The sequence below is a fragment of the Ailuropoda melanoleuca genome, chromosome 8 (assembly GCF_002007445.2).
Source record: "Ailuropoda melanoleuca isolate Jingjing chromosome 8, ASM200744v2, whole genome shotgun sequence".
Classification (NCBI taxonomy): Eukaryota; Metazoa; Chordata; class Mammalia; order Carnivora; family Ursidae; genus Ailuropoda; species Ailuropoda melanoleuca.
Window position 1 is genome coordinate 85,509,698 of NC_048225.1, and position 6,825 is coordinate 85,516,522.

The following is a 6,825-nucleotide window of genomic DNA, read 5'->3' on the forward strand; positions in this document are numbered from 1 at the left end:
TGCCTTTACTTGTGGCCTCAATCACTCCAGTGTGACTTTCTAGAATCTTCATGACTTCTCTGTCTGACCTTTCCGTGTTCCTCTTATAAGGAACCTGTGGTCACACAGGGCCAAAGTGGGTAATCTGGAATAACCTCCCCATCATAACATCCTTAATTTAATCACATCTGCAAACAAGCTATTGTCATGTAAAATAGCATTCACAGGCTCTGGAGATTAGGGCATGCACATGGGGGTAGGGCATGGATGTGGGGGGGTAGGACATGGATGGGGGGGAGTCATTATTCAGCTTACTACACTATTCTAAAGGAAAAAGTTTCTTTTTAAAAAAACAAACAAACATTGGGGTGCCTGGGTGGCTCAGTCAGTTAAGCGTCTGACTCTTGATTTTGGCTCAGGTCATGATCTCAGGGTTGTGAGATGGAGTCCCACGTAGGGCTCAGCGCTGGGCAGGGAGCCTAAGAGTCTCTCTCTCCCTCTCCCGCTGCCCCTCTTTACCCCCCTCTCTCTCTCCCTCTGAAAAAATTTAAATATAGTATTATTTATATTTTATAGAAAACAAACTGAAGCCCAACGAAGTTCCTATCTGAGGCTAGAATCATACAGCTTGAGAGAGAAGCCTGTCTCTGCAGTCAGTACTACGTAGTTCCGAACATTAAATATGAGTTGGGCAGCTCTCCGTGCTCTGAAAGAGAATATATACACTAGGAAAAATCTGTTCCTTGAAAGAAGGAACACACTAATCCATACGTGTACAGGAGGCAAAATAATACTGGGAAAACACATGGGCTTTGAAACCACACAAATGCTGGTTCAAATTCCAGCTCTGTCATTACTTAGTAGCACTCAATAAATAAGAATAATTGTAAAAATCATAACAACAAAATGCAGTATTTGGAATATGCTATGAACTTATAAAATGATCACTATTGCTATTATGAATACTGATAATAAAACCTAGTGAAGATAGGATAAAAGGAAATGAACTAATATATTTTAAAATTCTAAATGATTTAACAACCAACTGAACTAGAAAAAAATGTGAAAAGAATACTCCAACACCCCTGAGTAGAAAATATCAGTTTGGTTTAATATTAGAACATTTATTGTTATCATATCATATTGATAGGTCAAAAAGAAAAACCATATGATCATTAAATTTTGAAAGGCATTGATAAAGTATTACAGTCATTTCTAATGGGAAAAATTTTTTTTTCTTACCTATAAATGAAGAAGAATTCCTTAACACATTAAAGAATGTTTTACACTGACAGCTTATATCATCATTTGTTGTGAAAATACCAATAGAGTCATTTCCATTAATAAAATAAGAATGTCTGCTATCTTTCCTGTTGTTTAATATTATTTTATAAGCTTTGGTCACAGCAGAAAGCAGACATCAGAAGTGTGATTACCAGAAAAGAGGAAAAAAGTTATCATTTTTTGCAGATGATATGATCATATGCCTAGAAAAACCCTAGCCAATCAGCTAAAAAATAATTAAAAGTGAGCTCAGCAAGATGAATGAATTTAAATATCAATGGACTTCAAACACACCAGCTACAGTCAGAAGATATGAGAAAAAAAATCTCTTTCACAATAGTAACAGAAATATAAAACACCTAGAAATATAAGCTTCATAAGAAATGTGTCAGGCCTTTGTGAAAAATACTGCAGAACTCTACCAAGAAACATAAAATAAGCCTTAAACAAAGGAAGGCATACAGCGTGTCTGTGGAGACTGTTATAAATTTATCAATTTTACCCACATTAATTTTTAAGTTTAATGCAATCCAACACACCTTCAGTGGAATTTTCCTTTGGGAGATTTGCTGGAGGAATAAACATATGAGAATAGCAAAAGAAAATTTGGAAAAGAAAGCTAATGAGGAGGGGTAAACTTGTTCTACCAAACAGAAGATATATTGCAAAGCTACAGTAAGGAGTGGTATTGTCACGAGTAGGGGGTCAATGAAAGAGAATAGCCCTCAACAAAGAAATCACCCTATTCGGTACCATGGGTTGAGACACCACATAGGTGATATTACAAAGTAAAAGAAGGGATGGATTACGCAATAAATGGAATATGGAAAATATCAATCTGCATCCCAGGTGGTTGTCATACCTGGCAATCAATTCCAGCTATGTCTGCATAATACAGTTGCAAATAAAACAACACAAAGAGTAGAAGAAGATAAGGATTACTCTCAGAAGAAGGACCTTCGAAACAAGGAAAAGATGAATAGATTTGATGACGACGATTTTAACACTGTATATCAAAACTGTCATTTCTTGAACTAAAAAGAAAAATACCATAGAAAACATTAAGTGACAAACTTGGAGAAATGTTTGCCACTGATGGCAGGAAAAGAGTTGGCAACATTTGTGTTCAGTTTTTATAAATCTGTAAGGAAAATACTAGCACTTCTACAGGAAAAAATGGATAAAAGGGCATAGGCAATTTATGGAGGAATTACAAATTGTTAATAGAAAGGATAAAGTTAAACACCCTTAATATTCTCACAAATCTAAGCATCACCTCTCATCTATTTAATTGTCAGTTCAGAGCTAGAGAGGGTCAGGAAGTGGATAGTGTTAGGTAACCTTGGTAGTGGGGGGTTAATATCCCATGTGGCCCATCCTCCTGGGAAGGTATTGGGTGGCATGTTTCAGGAGTCTCAAAGCCCCTGGTTATTTGCCCCAAAGATTCTTCTAGAATTCTGTCATTACAAATGAGAAAGAGGGGCTCCTGGCTGGCTCATTTAGTAGAGCATGTGACACTTGATCTTGGGGTCGTGAGTTTGAGCCCCACGTTGGGTGTTGAGATTACGTAAAAATAAAATCTTTAAAAAAATAGAAATGAAAAAGAGATGTGGATAATGCTTTTGGCACAGGAATGTTCTTTATAGTCTATTTATCCTATCAAAAACTGGAAAGAAATTAAATGAGAAATTCTGTTGGAATGGTCAGACTATGGTACATTGATGGTTCTGAAAAAATTCTGATTATGAGGAACTTTCATGATATGGTAATGTTTGCAGCATAATTTTTAAGTTAAAGTGTAGAACTCAAAAGTGCATCCTAGAGAGGTTATCTCTAGAATTTAGGGTAGGGTATTTTTGTTGGAATCCTTATTCGCATTTTTAATACTTGAATGTTTCTAGAATAAGGTGCATTGTTTCCAGAATAAAAAAAACAGTGTATGTGGGTCTATGTGTATTTAAGATGCAATGTGTGTACTCAGTCAGGATGCTCTTCAAAGAATTAATTGAACTTTGAAAATTGGAAGTGGACTTCATTGGCATTTCAGGATGTTTTCTGTTTTATTTTGAAACATACACTCTTCTCCCTCTCTCTCCAGACTTGTTCTGCTTTCTCCAAGAAACATGGTCCTATATGCAGCCCTTTATACTTATCCCTTCATTTTTGTCTTTAAGAGAAAGGAATATATTTAAGTTTGGCTTTTCTTCTTACAAGTTTATTAAAAGATTTTGAGATTTCACTTGGCTAAAAATGAAAAGATGTTAGAGAAAAAAAACCATACTTTGTTGCCTAGGTAGCAGAAATGCTAACACTATCAAATATAAGATCTCTAAATAAACCTAGGCTTAAATTAAAGTGGTATTTCCAGATGGTTAAAGAGTTAAAATGACACGGAGGAAGCTAAAGAGTAGACTCAGGTAGTGACTTGGAAGGAGGAAGTGCTGAATAAATATTCGCATGACAGCAGTTCACATGAGATGGCCAACACTGGGAGAATCCTCACTGGCGCGTCTTGGAAACATATTTTGTTAATTTTCAGACTTTTACAAATTTCTATAATAAATCACAAAAAGTGACAGGTATAGGAAGATACAAAGATAAAAAATCACCACCAACAATCCTATCATCTGTTTACATGGAGCTACTTCCAATTTCTCTTCTCTCTTTCTCTTTCCACATCCTCCCCCCCAACACATGATTTTTTATTTTTATTTTTTAATTTTTTAAAATATCTATTTATTTATTTGACAGAGATAGAGACAGCCAGCGAGAGAGGGAACACAAGCAGGGGGAGTGGGAGAGGAAGAAGCAGGCTCATAGCGGAGGAGCCTGATGTGGGGCTCGATCCCATAACGTCGGGATCACGCCCTGAGCCGAAGGCAGACGCTTAACCGCTGTGCCACCCAGGCGCCCCCACGCATGATTTTTTTAAATTGTTTACGTGACTCTAAATAAAATTTTGTATCTCAATTGCTTTTCAGAATGAACTCTTTGGAGAGAGCTTGGGTGTAAATTGACTTCTCCAATCTCTCATCTGAGAGTCTCCCAGCCCAATGGCCAGCTCTCCTCATGACAAACTACCCTAAATCAACCACTCAATTTAGAATGAAGTCTTGACAGTTGACAAGCCCTGGAAATGCAGAGGGAGATTTTATTGCCTCTTCCCTTCTTTCTTGAATGTGAAACAAAGATTTATTTAACAAATATTTATTTATTTAAAAAGATTTATTTATTTATATTAGAGAGAGAGAGAGAATGCAGGGGGATGGGGCAGAGGGAGAGGGAGAGAGAGAATCTCAAACAGACTCCCCACTGAGTGTGGAGCCTGATGTGGGGCTCAATCCCACCATCCTGAGCTCATGACCTGAACTGAAACCAAGAGTCTGATGTTCGACCACTGTGCCACCCAGGTGCCCCAACAAATATTTATTAAATACCTACTAGGAGCCAGGTAGAGTTCTGGGCATATGATAGTGAACAAAACAGACCCAAATCCCTGTCCTCTTGAAGCTTACATTCTAGTGATGGAAGAGGAAAAAAAAGTAAGTGAATTATTCAGTGTTTTAGAAATTGATAGGTGCTTTGAACAAAAATAAAGCAGGGGCGCCTGGGTGGCACAGCGGTTAAGCGCCTGCCTTCGGCTCAGGGCGTGATCCCGGCGTTGTGGGATCGAGCCCCACATCAGGCTCCTCCGCTGTGAGCCTGCTTCTTCCTCTCCCACTCCCCCTGCTTGTGTTCCTTCTCTCGCTGGCTGTCTCTATGTCTATCAAATAAATAAATAAAATCTTAAAAAAAAAAAATAAAGCAAGGAAGGAAGAAAGATTGAGTGTGGGACATATCTACAACTTTGCTGGGTGGTCAAGGAAGGTCTCATTCAGATGAACACATTTGTGCAAAAATACTAGAGAATCACTACAAATTAAATAGTGAAACATATAAATTCCTATAAAAAAAGAACCTACTGAATGACAAGAAGGCTAAGTGAAGGTTTTTACCCACCTAGACATACCTGTGTCAAATTTGGGATGTGGGCTAATAGAGTTTCCAGACATGGGGTCAGTATTGGAGGGTGGGGGAAGGGTCATATACAAATGGATGAAATCAGGATTGGCATCAAAGTTTTCAACAGTAATAGTGAATGCTGGAAGAAAATGGATCAATATCTTTGTAGTATGAGAGGAAATGTTTTCAATCTAAAATATAATGTTCAGCCACATAATCAGTCCAATAAAACATATTCAGATACACCAGTGCATTGAAAATCTACCTCCCCATGCATTCTTCTTAGGACGTTACCTGAAGATGTACTCCTCAGTAAATTGAGAGTATAAGCTAAGGAAGAGTAGGGATGGAAAAATGAGTTTGGGTAGATCCAACAGAGGAAATAAAAATAAGTATTATATTAATCAGAGTCTTCCAGAGAAACAGACCCACTGGGATTTATCTATACATTTAGAGATTTATTATGTGGTATTTGCTCACCCAATTATGGAGATTAAGAAGTCCCACAATCTGGAGATGATTGTAAGCTGGAGAGCCAGGAGAGCTGGTGGTGTTATCTGAAGGCCTGAGAACAAGAAGCACCGAGGGCAGGGAAAATGTCCCATACCAAGCAGTCAGGAAGAGGGAGGGCAATCGAAGCTTCCTTTTTGTTCTATTCAGATCCTCAATGGGTTGGAGGATGCCCACCCAAAAGGGGGAGGACTATCTGCTTTTCTCAATTCACCAATTCAAACGCTAATCTCTTCTAGAAACACCCTCACAGACACACCCAGGAATAATGTTTAATCAGATATCTGGGTATCCCATGGCCCAGTCAAGCTGACATATAAAACTAATCATCACAAGTGCATAGTGAAAAAGAGGGGTAAGAGGTAAATTACGGACCTGATTCAGCAGATTAGGCAAGAACTAATCTAATGCTAACATGGATCTGTCAAGAAATAATGGAAATAAGTAAGCAGAGAGATCATGGTAACCATTTCCATCTGTGACGTTTATTTTATTTTATTTTTTTATTTTTATTTTTTTTTAAGATTTTATTTATTTATTTGACAGAGAGACAGCCAGCGAGAGAGGGAACACAAGCAGGGGGAGTGGGAGAGGAAGAAGCAGGCTCATAGCGGAGGAGCCTGATGTGGGGCTCGATCCCATAATGTCGGGATCACGCCCTGAGCCGAAGGCAGACGCTTAACCGCTGTGCCACCCAGGCGCCCCCATCTGTGACGTTTATGCTGATCGTGTCAATGGAAGCTGTAGGGCAATGTTTCACCGTCCAACTGGCTGTCAATAGTGAGGAGCAAGGTGCAGGAGAACACAGGACGGGGATGAAGCAAAAATTGTGGACATGATATCGGGGCTAGACCGTTTGACATTAAGTTGAATGGAGAGAATTTCCTGAACTGAAATGGAGAGTACTTACAAAAACCTTTTCTAGAGAGTATAGGACCTAGGAAAGGAAAGAGGGCTTGAGGGCATACTCCCTGCTAGCCCATCGTGCTGATGCAAATATAGAAAAGATAAAGTACTCTCACACACTTTTTTGTTTGTAGTTTAAATGTA